This window comes from Cyprinus carpio, chromosome B10, assembly GCF_018340385.1.
Source record: "Cyprinus carpio isolate SPL01 chromosome B10, ASM1834038v1, whole genome shotgun sequence".
In the NCBI taxonomy this organism is placed as follows: domain Eukaryota; kingdom Metazoa; phylum Chordata; class Actinopteri; order Cypriniformes; family Cyprinidae; genus Cyprinus; species Cyprinus carpio.
In genome coordinates, this window is record NC_056606.1 from 18158365 (window position 1) to 18175220 (window position 16856).

The 16856-nt window shown below is 35.5% G+C and overlaps 2 protein-coding genes across 2 annotated transcripts in view; both read left to right on the forward strand.

Moving 5' to 3' along the window:
• The window catches only part of mmp13a (matrix metallopeptidase 13a), a 102890-nt gene that overhangs the window by 67194 nt on the left and 18840 nt on the right, over positions 1–16856 (forward strand). The gene's annotated exons all lie outside the window — the stretch shown is intronic.
• The window catches only part of LOC109060466 (collagenase 3-like), a 98571-nt gene that overhangs the window by 39993 nt on the left and 41722 nt on the right, over positions 1–16856 (forward strand). The gene's annotated exons all lie outside the window — the stretch shown is intronic.

The following is a 16856-nucleotide window of genomic DNA, read 5'->3' on the forward strand; positions in this document are numbered from 1 at the left end:
GCTGGTAGCCATTGACATCCATATTATGTAGGGCCCTATGAAATCTGTTTTATTTTTCCTAAATTCCATTTTTTTTTTTTTTTTTTCAAAATTTGTTTTTTTTTTTTTTTTGGTTTTGTTTTGAATTTTTCTAGATTCTTTTTATTATATAAATTTTTTAGACTCTGTGTATATGGTTACATTAAATTGTATTGACATAAAAAAGCATTATATTAATTAAAATCATAAAACACCATCTTAAACACAATTTATTAAAGGTTTAGAAAAATTACCTTGTGAGGGCCTATGAATTTTTTTTTTCTCAATTAAAGTTTTATTTTTTTATAAACCAAAGCTTTTTTCTATTAATTTCAGATTCCATTTTAATTGTTGCATTAATAATAATAATCCAACATCTCTAATCACTGATTTATAACATATATATATAGATATATAGACTATATATATTATATTATATAAAAGTATATATATATATATAGATAATGTTGTTTTTTGTTTGTTTGTTTTTTTTTTTTTTTGTGTGTGTGTGTGTGTGTATTTACATTTTTTTCTGCTAAATAAATTCTAGTAAATACTTTTTCTGAAAAATATTCCTTCAAAAATAATGTTTTTAATAATAATTTTTATTAGTAGTAGTAGTTAATTACATTAAGTATTTTTTCTGTCACGGATTCTTTAAGTTAATTCTTAATTTTAATTTTGACATTTTGTTTTGACAGGTTTTTGTGTTTATGTTTGTATTTTATGTTTGTATATAACATTCTTAAAAGAAATGGTAAAATGCTCATGAAGTTACCCTATGCTACGATATTGTGGGTTGCTGTCAGGGTTGCTGTTGTGGTGTGGATTATTGCTAGGTGGTTACTATGGTGGCGTAGGTGGTTGCTATAGTATTGTTGGTGGCTGGTCATTAGACAGTTGCTTTATGTTGTAGGTAGATGCAATGGCGTTTGCTAGGAGGTTGCTATGGCACTGTTGTGGTTTAATGACACTGTGAGTGGATTCTAGGGCATTGCTTACTGGCACAGATCTATGATTTTCTGGTTCCTAGATATTAGTGGTTGCTAAGTGTTTTTAATACCATTTGAGCATTACTATGCGCTTGTTCAGATGTTGTGGGTAGTTGTCAGGTTATGGCATTACTGGTTAGTTGCTAGGTGGTGTTGCTGCTATGTGGCATTGTGGATTGGTTGCCAAAAGAGTGTTGCTAAGTGGTTGCTATGGTGATGCGGGATGGTAGCTAGATTATTGCTAGGTGGTTACTATGTGGTGTTGGTGGTTGCTATGGTATTGTTTGTGGCTGGGTCATTATACTGTTGCAAAGTGTTGTAGGTAGATGCAAATGTATGCCATTTGCCTAGCTGAGTTGCTATGACATTGCTGTTTGTTGCTATGACACACAAGGAGTGGTTTCTAGGCGCATTGCTTACTAGAAAAGGTGTCTGGTTTTCTGATAACTATATATTAGCAGTTGCCATGCTTTTTGGCTATCATGTAATTAAGCATTACTGTGTACTCTGTTCCAGCAAGCTGTGGTACTGCCAGGGTAAGCCAGTGGTTGCTAAGCGCATTGCAGTTGCTAGTGGCTGCCATGGTGCTGTTATGTGGCATAGTAGGTGGGTTGCCGTTGCGCTTGCCGGTTATGGTGGCATTGTAGGTGGTTGCTAAGGCATTGCTAAGTGGTTACTATTGTGGTGGTTTCTTAGAGCATTGCTAGTTAATTGTGGTAGGTGGTTGTCAGGGCATTGCTGGTTGCAATGGTGCTGAAGTTGGTGACAGGGGTAACTGGGGGAGGTATCTTAAAGTAGTGCTGCGTGTTACAATGGAGTTGTGGGTGGTTGCTAGTGATGTTGCTTTCTGTGTTGAGTGGTGGTTTGCTAGAACATTGCTAGGCGGTTTTGCTTTGGTGGGATGCGCTATTCCATAAAACACTGTTAGTGGCTGGCCAGAGTGCAAGTTACTTGAAAATATTACTAGACTGCAGATATGGTGCTTGTGGCTTAGGTGTTGATCAGGAAATTGCCACGCGAAGCTGTTGCAGTATTGTTTCATTGGCTGTCAGGGTGTAACTAGTGTATCATCTAGATGGTTGGCAGGTGTTTGTATGTCACCGTCAATAGCATTTGGTAGATGGCTACATGGCATTCTTGACTGGCATAAGGATTGTTTTGAAAGTCCATGAATCTCTTCTTGAAGTCCAGTCAGACGTGGGTGATGTTTTCTGAGTTGTTTTGAGTAGGGTTTTAACTAACTATACTCATAATGTTTGCACAGGTGTTATGCTCATTTGCCCAGGGCATTGCTATGGTTGATATGGTGTTGTGGCTGTTCTACAGCTTCGCTGGGGTAAGGCTATAGCTTGTGTGTGGATCTAGGGTGTTGCTAGGTATGTTGATGGCTCCCTGGTGTAGCACACTGCAGATTGGATGTTGGCTAGGTGTTGTATGTAGTTTCAATGACATGTGCTGAGTGGTTGCTATGCATTGCTAAGTTGCGGCTATGACCCTGTTCTGGGTGTTTGATATGCAAACAGCACTAGTCCTTGCTCAGTTTTTTCAGCATATACTCATCACACTCGCAAGTTGGCTGAATACTGATCAGTTGTTCCTCCAGCCAGCCGCGGCACGGGTGCCTTGATAGAAGTCTCGGCCGCAGTCATTGCCCACTGTCAGGCATCTGGAAGCGTGGTGTGCACATCAATCCACCCCGGCATCACCATACGCCCGTGATCATCGATGGTTTGTCCACCCCGCCAGGCACTATCAGATTCATCTCCCATCTGCCTGTAAGTGAGATATAAAAAAGAAATATGAGTTATACAATCTGAGCAATCTAATTTTAATTTTAAGGGACAAATTTTCAAGGGCTATTTTCATTATCTCTTCATGTGTCACATGATTGAAGGAGCATATTATGCACACATTAACCTTATAATCTTAGACTACTCAAGGAACAGTTTCAGCTAATATATTTTTTACACTCACTTGATCAGGCCATCTGACCGATATAGAGTTGGTCGGCAACAGAACGACTGAATCATCGTTCACAATTCTTCGCCCCTTTAATCAAGAGACGGTTCACTCTGCAACACCAGAGTAAAGGTCGCTTTAAGTATCCCTATTGCAGTACACGTGCAAATTGTCCTTTTGACTTCATTAAATACAGACTCTTTGTGAATATATACTCCAGTACAATACAAATGTATCCAGGAGCCCGTAAATCAGAGCTTATAAATTCAGCTGTATAGCATCACCCCCACTTCTTTATAAAGCGGCATCAGTGGATCCCTGGTCCTTTACAATAAAACACATGTCCACCATTTGAACATTTATCTGTCTCCTGCACTAACAATGTGCTCACTGAACCCTGGAGACAATGAGTCACCCTTACTCTGATCTGATTGCTATTTCTAGTATATGTGTACTGTATTAGTGAAGGGGATTTTGATACACTCAGTTACTCAAACTTTCAAAGCTGTTCATCAAAGTTATTCAGTTCGGATTCATTCAGTGACCATGTCTATAGGTTACCTTGTGTTGCGGCAAGATAATCTTTTGTTTTATGATATGAGTTACTGAATCATGCACTCAACTTTTATTTGATAAAACACAAGACTTACAAAACCCAAGAGACCTAAATAGTTGTAATGCATATCTATCAGGCACCTATTTATGCCCCGTTTTACAAGATGTAATATAAGTCCTCAGTGTCCCCAGAATGTGTCAGTGAAGGTTCAGCTCAAAATACCCCACATATCATTTATTATATAATCAGTTTTGAGTGGAAGCAGAAACGTGTTGTCACATTTTTCTAGGTTGTAGATGCAACCCGAGACCACGAATATAGCACTTAAACACGGAAAAAGTCCAGAAAAGCATCACACTTCAGTGATGAAAATATGAGACAGTACAAAGAAGTGAAGAAGAATTAATTGTTACTTATTTACTAAATATATGTAATAGTTTTATTGTAAATAAATGTTTATTGATTTATTAACTAAATAAATATATTTTATTTGATACTTTTTTATATATTCGCTTTAATAAGTATTTATTTATATATATTTATATATAAATCATTTAATACATAAACAGCTAAAAACACATCTCTTCCATCTACACTTGACCCTCTAACACTAGCACTCTCTATTCTATTTTTATTTTATCTACTTGTTTTCTATTTATTTATTAAGAAAACTTGACCCTCTTAACTACGGTTCTTATTTAAAAAAAGGACTCTCTAACTCCAGCGTTCTCTATTTGTTTATATGTTTTATATTTATATTTGTTTATATACATATATACATATATTTCTTTATTTGCTTTATTGCCTGACAAAAACTGATCATATTTATAATAAAACATGCACCTTTCTGATAGTAATTAAGTAAAATAATTAACAAACAGCTAGCAATCTTTATATAGAATAAAAACTGTCCTCATTCAGTGAAGGGATGCGGTTTTTTGTTTAATAGGTTTAACCAGTAAAATGCTTCTTCACAACATGGTCCCAAATGCTATTGATTTGTGCTATATTCAGGCTTTAGAGGCATGAAATCAGTCTCATGCTTCAGTGAATGAAAAACAAGAAAGAACGGAAAAAGTTCAAAAACACTCATTGGGTTATCTTAATGACAAAACATGTCCTCAGGAACGTGTTTCCTGAATTTGTGCGCTTTCTACATTTTCCAAGCAATAAGTGAATTAGATGAAAATAGTATCTTTTGATCTTTAAGGATTAGGTTTGTGAAGTATCGAGCCGGGCTTAAGTTGGCAGGGATCTCTTTACATCACCCAGGAAGAAGAACGGCCCATTTTTCTGAAAGGGGGAGCGGTGGAACATTCCGTCACAAGGCCTTTCTGCAGCCGCACGGGACAAAGGCAGCTCTGTCCTGCGTTTCTGCCTCTTTGCGTGCTTGTTGGCACACCCAGCCACATGAGGCCCTGGGTGCGCTTTCCCAAGCGCCTGCCCTGCCCTGATTCACTTAGCGATGAAAGCAAATACTCCAGTGACCTGACATCTCCTACTACACATCCCACAACAAGAAAAACAACACTACTGAACCCAAACGGGGCTTCATTTGCTCTCATATACCATTTCAATTTATAGAAAAACCAACACCAGCTTCTACAGAAGAAGAATGCCTTCTACTTTTCACGTCCAGATCTTTGTGCTTCTGGGACCAGGCGAGTGGCTTTGGCGGTCGGCCACACTCAACAGCTGCTTCATAACATGCATTACATAACCCAGACAATCACTGCCATCCATTTCCTCTGTCTGCATGCACAAACCGACCAATCAGAGTCATCAGTGCTGGGCTAAGGCATTATGCCATTTTCAGAAAGGTTGTAATGTTAATTAGAGGAAATGTGGACTCTATGACCTGAACTGGTGTTTGTTTTGGATCTTTTCCAGAGACAAAGTGGTGGATACTGACAGGAAGTCTTCAGGTCAGCATGTTTATTTTACTGCATGCCGAAAATGATAATGGAAGTTTAAACAGACAAATTAGTGTCCATGAACATCAAACCATAAAGGACGTCACATCTGAGATCTGAAGCAAATTTGCGCTTAATAATAATCCATATTGACTGACTTCCAGGCTTTGGGTTTAACCGCTTGGGATTCCATCCCTCGGTCGTTTAGAAACGGATTTAGTTGAGCCGGATTCTAGCTGCCAGGTCGATCCGTTTATGATCCTCTTAAAGGAAAACCGAAAGTGTGGCTTGACTGTTTGCGTGCTTGGTGCCTTTTTCCCCTCTGAAGCGCAAATGTAGCCGTTATGAATGGAAATCTTGTATGTTGTAAGAAAACACGCTCCTGGCAGAATGCTTGATACGAGTCAGAGAGGATATTGGGCTTTGCGGTGGGGGGTGAACGAGAGGCACAACAGCAGGTCAGCAGTGCATTCTGGGACATATCACTGGGTTGCACTGGAGCTGCTGCGGTTGCCATGGAAACCAGACAACGGGGCTGAGGAGGGCTTTATTTTTTTGGAATCACAGAATTTTACACTGTATTACAATCGAAACTACTAAAAAACATGCAAAAGTAAGATGATGTAGTTTTCTTTTTAATAAATATTTAATTCCTTAAACATTTTTGTTTATTTAAGAATTTGTTTGTTTTTTTATATACATTTCTTATACATGTTTATCTATATATTACTTTTTTTTACTTAAAATTATTTATTAAATAAAGATCATATTTTATTGTATTTATAATATTTTTTTTAACTTATTTAAATAAATTAAATTACTTACTTTATTTACTATACTAATGTAATTTACCACAAAAGATGATCTTTCATAATATAATTAAATAATTATCTTATTATATAATTAATATAAGTAAATGATTAATTGAGTAACACATAAATATGTAAATAAAACTATCATCTGTTAAATAAATTAATAAATACTGTAAATAATTACTTAAATATGAATTTATTTACTTAATACAGTAACACATAAATATGTATATTTATATTTTATTTTTTATTTATATTAATAAATTAGTTTATCTTAAATATGTATTCATTCATTTCTTAAAAAGGATATTTTATTTTAATAAATATTTCCTTTATTAAACCAATTTAAGTACCACAGAAAGATAGTAAATATTTAAAATAAAGGTTTCTTCTTCTTTAAGTACCACAGAAAGATAGTAAATATTTATTATAATGGTTTCTTATTAATATATAATAAATAATAAATTAATACATATTGCAAATACAAACATATTACATACACATACTTGCATATTATTAACAAATATTTTTACAAAATTAAACAAATTGTTTTATTTTAATGAAAATTTTTTTTTCACAAAAATTACAATTGTAATAAATGTTTTGTGTTAACATTTGCTTTACTTAAATAATTATTTATTAAATTACTAAGAAAAATATAAATATTTATATATATATATATATATATACTATATATCTATATATATATATTTCTGTAGTAATTAAATAATTGAGTAAAGTGAACATAAATAAATAATACAATTCCCATTTTAATAAATATGTATGTAAACATTTGCTCTATGTGTTTGTTTTTTTTAATTTATGCGGTTATTTAATTATTAATGTAAATTATATTTGTATTTTTTATGTAGTAATTAAATAATTGAGTTAATAAAGTGAATATTTGTGTAATGTGTGAATATATATGATTGATTAATATTAAAACTTTCATCTTTGTTTAGTAAATAAATATATATCAAAATAAACACTGAATATAAATATTTACAAAAATAAATAAATACCAAAATAACACTTGTTTACTCATTTTCGATTTCTTTATTTACTCATTAATTTTTATCTTTTTATCTTTTACAGTAGGTCTGATGCAGAAAGCAGAAGCAATAAGTGGTGACATAACAATGCCAGTCAGTGATTAACATGAAAACAAGTGAATCTGACTATACAGTCAAAAAATGTATGAATGCAAAAAAAATTCTCTGATGTCTGACCTCATAACTACAGCTGAAAGTGACCAGGCAGGTGGAGAATTAAAGCTAACATTCATCTTTAATGAGGCTCAAGAAGGTGTCACCCTCCTCTGCCTGTCTGCGCAGCTGACCAATGCAGCTGGTTCACACCGACCCACCCTTTAACCATCCCAGCCGCCCTCCAGCCGACCAGCTACGCTGCCATATGCTTGTGTGTCAACTATGTGTGCATCCAAACCACGCCTGGGTCTATTTATGCAGGAGACAAAATCACAGGAAATACAGATCTAAGATGGACAGTCCATCGTTTCCACAGCCAATTGCTCTTAAATATCCGCTCTACGAACAATTCACCTAATTGTGCCGGGAGGACAATATTTATGCATGAGGTCTTTGGGTCACAGTGTGCTTGGGAGGTCTGCATGAATTCCACTACAGTACAAGGGGTGATGACTGACGGGGCCAAGCTGTGACTACAGTTAGAACGGACGCAACAAGTAAAAATCGACCGAGTGACCTCTGCGCTATTTGATGTCAACAGATCCATTTGGAAGTGAGTCAAATTCCATTCCCATTACTTTCCCAAACGTTGATGTGCCATAGACGCGACACTAAATAGGCCACTGTAAAAAAAAAAAAAAAAAACATGCCACTGTAATAGGGGTGTGGCACACACACACACACACACACACACACACACACACAGCTTTAGGCAACTCTACAAGCATTTCTCTCAGATATCTCATTCTTCTTGCTTATTTTTCCTTGTTACCATCTGAATGTTTTCTCAGCTGCACATTTCGGTCTTTTTTTGCACGTGCAACTCTCCGACTGGCTTATCTCCAACCTCTTAGATCTTACTAAGAGCTGGATGCGGTTTCCTTAACATGCTGGATGGAAACCACAACCCACCTACTTCTCATTCAACATCGCTTAGGGAATCTAAAAGGGTGTCCTAAAGCTCTCCCCGAAACCTCAGCCCAAAGAGCTTCCTTTGAAAAGAAACAAAGGCACACCCGCCACCAGCCGAGCCGAGTGGGAGCTCCATTCGACCGTCTCCGTACAGCTATTTCCAGCATGTTTTACTCTAAAACAGATCAAATTAGGTGCATTGTGATGTCATGTGGATATGCTATAATCAGATGGGTGGGGAAGCATGATAATGTCTATTCTATTGTGACAATCATTTCAATACAAGGCTTAAGCAAATGCAAAGATATATAGAAGTATGGGCCATGCAGCTATTATAATTCAAACCTACAGCCTTGAGGAAGGAAATCTGCTCATTTTCCCCCTGGTTTGCCATGCGTTTTTCCATTATCCTGTACCGCTCCTTCAAACACGTTGTGTTCGCGTCAGTCACAATTGGTCAGACAGTTGGTCTCTCATAGCTGCTTGATTTAATGCAATTATTAAATAGAGTTTGGAACGTTTCGGTTTATTCGCTACACATTGTCACGCTTAACGCGAGCGACGCGACGCAAGCAGAAAAACAGCTTCATTAATTAAACGGGAAGCGTTCCGGTTTTGTTGCGTCGCGGTTGGAGATGGGGCGTGAATCTCATCAGAGTCCTAGAACGCAATGCCGTGCTGCAGTACTGCTTCAAGATATACATTAAACACTTTGACAGCTTAATTTCGCTAAAACATCACACGTTTACCGGCTCCAAAGCACCTGAGCAACGTAATGTAACGCAGCTACGCGGAGCAGGGGATCAGCGAGTGTTGCGTTTAGATCAGCGTTCGTGCAAATCAAATAGCTGCATTTATTATCACAATATTTTAACTATTTATAAACATTCTTTATACTAAGTAAATAATTAAAGAAGATATTCCATAACTCACGGTTATGCGGGGAATATTCTTCTTGCCCTGATAGCCAGACATCTTCTTTATGCTCTATTCCCTTTGATGAACCGTTATCACTGTGAGAATGGATGCAACGATCTGTTTGGGAGGGGAAATGGCTTGGTTTAGGACAGTTTTTCTAGTCCTTTAGGGATTAAGAGGCGAACTGAGGAGGTAAAAGCGCTAGAAATGTAAAGGACAAAGGACCTGTGCCCAATATCTCCTCTCCACTGATGCACCAAGTCCACCCAGACAGTCTGAGACAAAACGAGAGATTTTCATAGCGGAGAGCAGCGCGCATGCGCACAACCCCGCCCTGGATAGCCTGCAGCTCCTCCTCTGAGTCCACAGAGAGGGTGACCAGTGTTTCAGACAATGGGTTTAATGGCACACACGGATCAGTGTTTGCATGACCTGATCGAAAATGACGGAAAACAAAAACTGTGTGATGAATAATAAACATAATTTGCATGCAAACGATTATGGAGATTAATAAGAGTGTCAGTGACATGGCACTTTTTTATTGACTTATTAATTAAAAAATACATAAAATGTGTTTAACTGAGATTAACATTCATTATATACATACATACATATATATATATATATATATATTATATATATATATATATATATATATATACTATATATATATATATTTAAAAAAAATTAAAAGGCATATGTATCTTAGGGAAATGTATAGTTGTAAATCGTATATTAGGCCTATTCAATAAGTATTCTTATATATATATATATATACTGTATATATATATATATAGTGTAGTTTTAAATCGTATATTAGGATATACTATTACTGTATATACTGTATATATTCATTATATTATTCATTGTTCATAATATATGTATAAATTATGTTAAAATATTGTTTTTATTCTAAACAAACTTAATAATCTCAAACCACAGTCAATAATAAAATAATAATAAAATAAATTAATACGATAGATAAAATAAAATCACAAATTTTATGCAAAGTCTTGTTTTATTCAAATAAAGTAACCCTAAGTAAACCTCTTGATATTCATGCTGCGAGGATTTTTGTCAAATCATTTTTACTTTGAATATTATGTTTGAAAGTAAGTGGTTCGATAAGCTGTGTGCACAGTAATCAAATAAATGTGACTTAAAGACATTTAAACTTAAGAAAAAAAAATACACTTGAGTGGTAACAAAACAATTTATGTTTGCAAGTTTTAGCTCTAGCAATTTAGAACTGTATGTAATACCACACATAATGCCTTCTTAAAGTTAATCTTTTACCCAAATCTTAGTTTATTAATATGCAAACACTACAGCTCAATATCCGAGTCCTTCTGGCTGCTTTGGGCTCAGTGCAGCAGACCTAAACATGCTATTGATATCTGCAGTCATTAAAGCCTATCAGTGAAGGAAAAAATAATAATAATAATAAAAAGAAGCATAAGAGTGACTTTAAATCACACTTGCCAAACATAGAGCAATTTCCTGTTTGGTATATTGGGTGACAGAGCGTTTTCTTGACTGTGTAGGATCATGTTACCATGTATAAAAGCTCATATCATCTGACAACATTCAGTGAAAAGACTATATAATTTTCTCCTCTTATATGAAAAAGGAGGGTAATTCTGAATATAATATAAAAGGTCCCAAGTTATTGCTCTTAAAGCCCCATTGGGGCGTACTTCAATCACAGCTCAGCATCACTGTCACTGTAACTATGGTTACTGCATCCAGATACAAAGGCCCACACATACAGCCTCTTGAATTACTGGGCTCTTAGGAACAACTGGACTGTAAAAAAACCTTATTGAATGTTTTAATCATCATCATTTTTAAGGTTTGTACACTTTATTTTGAAAAAATGACCTGTTGCTAGAAGGGCTTCATCTTATTTCTAAATAAAATAAGTTCTAAACTTTATGTATAATGACTAAAGACATTTTATGTATAGTTTACCTTTTTTTTTTTTTTTTGTGAGAACAGCAAATATTCAAGCCTTAAAATAATTCATAATTTTATTCAACTTCAACAAGAAATATTGCAAAGTCAGCTGGTTATCACAAAATAAACCCAGACAGGGTGATCAGATTCTGTAGCATCCTAAAGGGACATATTTCATGATAGTGATCACCTCACTGTACATTATGTCACATATTTCTACATACTCAGTAAATAGACAATGAGTTGAAATTATTCTGTCATATGAGACGAAACAGAGTGCAGAGTGAAACTAGCATTTTATGAGATTGATTGAGTCAAATATAAAGTTTAGAGGTTATTGTGCATAAATATTTGACAACAACATTGAGATTGACCGATCAGAATCAAGCATTCTGCAAATTATTAGCTGTGTATGTAATATAGACTGCAAATTAGTAGAACATAAAAAAAGTACTACTTTTAAATAAGTACAAAAACAATCATTAAACAATTTAGGGTGTCGACTTTAAAAATATATTTCATATTTTTAGAATGATTTGTAAACCAGTATTACCATAACTGATTGGATTCTACAGCTCCCCTTTTTAGCTACAATATGGAAATATTTTCAAATCTAGATACATAAATATACTCCAAGCAAGGTTTTTTTTTTTTTTTTTTTTTTTTTTTTGAAAATCACAGCTTTTTGTCTGGTTGATTGTTATTATAATCAAAGGAGGCTGCATCTGAATGAAGATTGCTTCATGCAATAGTGTTAATGTTTCCACCCACATGACAGTGCACAATCCCTGCAGCTCTTACCTCGTCGTTTAGGTTCTGCAGAATCTCTTTTCCAGTACTTCTCCTGATCTCCACCTTTCGTGGTTTGGAGATATCCTTCTGCCTCTCGATCACTCGACCTTTCCCTGAGGACAGCGAGTCAAAGTCCAGCGTCTTGTTCTCAGCCGAGCCCTCCACCGGGCAGAACATGCCACAGAATTTCTGCCGTGGCTGGTTGGGGCTGGAGCTCCCCATGTTCTGGAAGAATGGCACATCTCCGGCAGCAGACATTTCTCTCAGTGAATACTGTCAGATGGATGCAAATTCGTGTAAACCTCCGGCTGGAGAGCTCTGTGGACACTAAATGTTAGTTTTCCCATTAGGAGGTGAGAAACAACATTGTATGTGAGGCGAGGAGGTTCCTGTACATGTCAGAGAAATCTTAAAAGAATACTAACGGAATGTAAACATTTAAATGAAGTGAAATAATAAAAACAATCCATTAGCATTTCTTCAGGATTTTTTACTACATGAGTCGCCAAAACAATACATTTTATTATCCGTTCACCATTCAGCCCTGCATATTAATATGCAATTGATCGCAAAGCCCTTTAGAAAAGATGCCTACTCATGTTGAACAATCTGTTGAATAATACAATAACACAAAGAACGAATGCAAATAAATGTGCACCGTGCAAATGATGTTGTTATTAAACCATACACATCATGATTTGATAGTATTATATCTACTGAAGCGATGACAAACATTCAGAGAAAATCCAGAGATGTTACCGTATTAGACGCGAGACCGACGGAGGATGAGGTGACGCTCTGCTGGAGAGAGGAGAGGAGAAACAGCGGAAGTGATGCGGGGTTTTGAGGGTTAAAGATGTAATGTGTCCATATCTGAGGGCTTTTTCCCCGGATGAATTGTCACTTAATGCCTATTGTGAGATACCTTTGTTAGCAATCGCTGTGTGTGTTTGGGGAACACGCGGTGGATGTGGTACACAAAGAGAAATGTATGGTCGGTGCAGTCGTAGAACAGATAATGACTCTTAATTTTTATTATTATTTATTTTATCCGCGGTCTGAGTCGTCGTCCCGTCGATAGTTGAAGAGCCACGCCCATGCAGGTTAAAGTTAGGGGCGCTGTCCGTTCAGCACCACGCGCGGAGGTTAGGAATGATTCACTGTTTATATGATCTGGGTTATGAGTGGAAGCTCACACAGGACGCGTTCTTATGCTCCATCTGAGCTATTTTTATGCACACATGTGTCAGATGGGCGTACAGTAGCTGATATGTACAGTATTTGGCCGTTGTGTTACGTCTTGTTTAAAGAAGGGGAATTTAACGATTCTATTTATTTTTTTCTGGATTATTTTGGTAATTATGAGGAAAATATTTTGGGGGAAATGTAATTCTTATTACCTTTACTGTCTGTAGCCACATTATGGGACAATTTCAGATTATATATATATATATTTGTTGTTTTTGTTTGTTTAGTGTTGTTTAAGCAGAATTAATAATTAAAAGAGGGGAAAAGAAAAAAAATGTTAAAATTGAAAGTAGATTACATCTGGTCTTGGCTATTTTGTTATTTTTTGGTGTTTTCATTTTTATTTATTTTTTTATGTCGGTGAGGCCATCTAATTTGTAATTTTCTTAATATAAGAGTGGGGTAGGAGTTTATAAGATTTTTTTTTTTTTCTTCAGCCTAGTCTTGTTCTTGTCATGGAATGTATTTTTGTTGTGTTTGTTGGATTGTTGTTGTGGCATTTCGTGTTGCATTACCATGAAAAGAGAATAAATAAATGAAATATATATATATATATATATATATATATAAGATTACATCTGGTCTGGGCTATTTTGTTTATATATATAAACTGTGGAATTCTTTACCTATTGAGATAAGGCAAGCTAAAACTCTTAGCATTTTTTAAGCTTTTAATTGAACATTTGTATTATTTATTTTTTTTAATTTTTTTTTTTTTTTTTTTTTTTTTTTTTTTTTTGATTTGTATTTCTTTTCATATTTTTGCTTGTTGTATTTTTTTATAAAGTGTATTATTTGTTTTTTTTTAAGCGCTTTGAGATCTCCATTTAAAGGCGCTATAGAAAATAAAGTTTATTTTTATATATATATATATATATATATATATATATATATATATATATATATATATATATATATATATATATATATATATATATATATATATATATATAAATAATTGTATATTTATATTCCAATGTGCTAAATACATATTGATCCTCACTATATATATATATATACATAAAAACACTAAATTAACAAAATACGGTGACATTTCTGTCTTTATATATATATATATATATATATATATATATATATATATATATATATATATGCATAAAATAGTTACCATAAACTCAGTGTCAGTGTCTGTACATGTTGACATGTATTAACAATTAGCCAATAGCCTAATTTCAGTAGGCTAATTTAAGTCACGGGCAAAATACATTAGCAGTTTTTCAATTAGATTCGAACAAAATGATAAATAATAATAATATGTGGTTCAGTGAGTCTAAGTGAGTCAGTAACTGCTCTAACTGATTCAATGTGTTTTTCTTTTTTTTTTTTTTTTTCTTGAGCTGGTAAAAAGAACCGTCTCATCGTTCAGAAATCGGAATACTGGTCACGTTGTAGCGCTATGTTTTGAATCTCTGGGAAGATCGGACTCATAAGATTCATTAGCTCGCGAGTCGACTGCACTGAAGAACGGCTGACATCATTCGTTTTCAGAACGAGACATGAAAAAGATTCATTAAAAATCAAAACCAAATCACGTTAAGTCATTCGTTCTGGACGATACATTAAAAAGAAGAACCATAAAGAGATTAATTAAAAAGAATCAAAACACACGAGTCATTCGTTGGGTAATCTAATTATTCTGAGAATATATAGAGTTCGCTGTGAAGTAAAAAAGCTAAGACGTTTTGCGCACATTTTATTTATTTTTTCATTTGGTATTGTTTGCTGTGTATGTTTATAAACAAATATTAGGCGGTGGAACATTTCGATGGAGAGTCACTCACTAGAGGCCCACCGTTCTGTTTGCTTCTCCAAAGCAGCCTCACAATAATAGCTCCAAAAGCCCAGTTTCCATAACAACAGCATGTGTCCTCACACTCAAAAGAGTTCCTACTTTAGCTACTGTCTCTGAGGCTGTCGGACCGAGGGGGAGAAAGTGAGAAAGACAGTTTGTCCCACAAAAGATCAACCCGTTTCATTCATTTCTCAGACTTGTATACATAAAACTGACGTTGCAAAGAGAGAACTTAGCAGACACTTCCAAACCACTTCCCTGGTTAACAGAAGTCATTATGTGGCTTAGATAATGGTCTTTTTTTGGTAGCACACACACACACACACACACACACAAGCATGCATACTTCAGTCATCATTGACTACGGAACCTCAGAACACCTGTTTCAGCCAATCACAAGACGGGAATTCAATCACAGCTCCTCCCACTACAGCCTATGCGGTAGAATATGGTACTCACAGGAACTCCAGTTTTATTACCTATTATTTGAAGGGCATACTTATTTTATATATTTTTTAAAAAAGCTTAAATTTACATACATTGTATTTACATGTGAAGTAGTTATTTTGTGAATTTTTATTTGGATAATTTGATTTGTGTTTATTTGTGTGAATATGGCACACTTGGATAAAATAAGATGCAATTAATCATGGCAAAACAACGTGCATTAAGATTCATGCCGATCCACTGTATTGCGATCTAATTTGCATCTCTGTGCTCAGTATGAAAACGCCCTGCAGGTTGCAACAACTGCTGACTCATCAATCATTTGGCTTCTGCAATGCTATTTAAAAGCGCTGAGAGACCTGACAGCGGCAAACTGTGGAAAAAAAAGACGTGTAGTTGTAGGCAACAGTATCCATAAACAGACACCACAACGTTTTGGAATACAAATGATGTCGTTCCTCACCCAGTCGTGTTCAGCCAGAACGAGGCACACACCCTTAATATCCCATCTGCGCCACTAGAGGGCACTCGAGTATCGCTTTTAGACTGTCAACGCCATCTAAACTCGTTTATTTTTAATTAAATTAAAACCAGGTGAACTCACAAAGGCAATTCAGGCGTTTTAGTGTCGGTAAAATAGGGTTTAGCCTCTTAGCCCTGGGTAAATGCGCGGAGCGAGTATATAGGCCTATAGCACAAATTAATTTGTGCAGCAAAATCAATGGATGAAATGGATTCAATACTAATAGCTTTTCTGCAGGTTGCTGTAAAACCAATCAAAGGACAGATGAAGCATTTCAGCAACTGATATCATATAACTGGCCTTCGTAAATGGCACTGTGTTGCTCATTTAACTCTCAGTGATGTACCATAAGGAGCTTCAGCAAGAGACTGTGAACAATTGACAGAAACAATGACAGAGCACAAATATGACAAGCATTTCATATTCACAGTTAGGATGAGGGCATGAACTTGTGCAAGAAACATGAGTCAGATGTAAGGTGGGACGTAGAGTTGCCAGAATGGTTCGAATTCATGTTTAGGAGGAGCCTGGGCTGCTTAACCCTCACATGTCAATGAGAAATTAAGCCACACTAATGGGAGGAATGTGGTGAGATCATAATAACTGGGAGTTGTGTGTATTATGACAAACGGTTGATGAAAGGACCTCAGACGTCACTCTCTATCTGTCTCTGGTGCAGTCTGGCTCCAAAGTAATCATCTCACAGAAGTTTCAACAACGGGCTCGGTGTGTGAACTGTAGAGCCGGAGAAGATCTGACCCCAGGTCGAATTCCCAGACATTCCCAGCT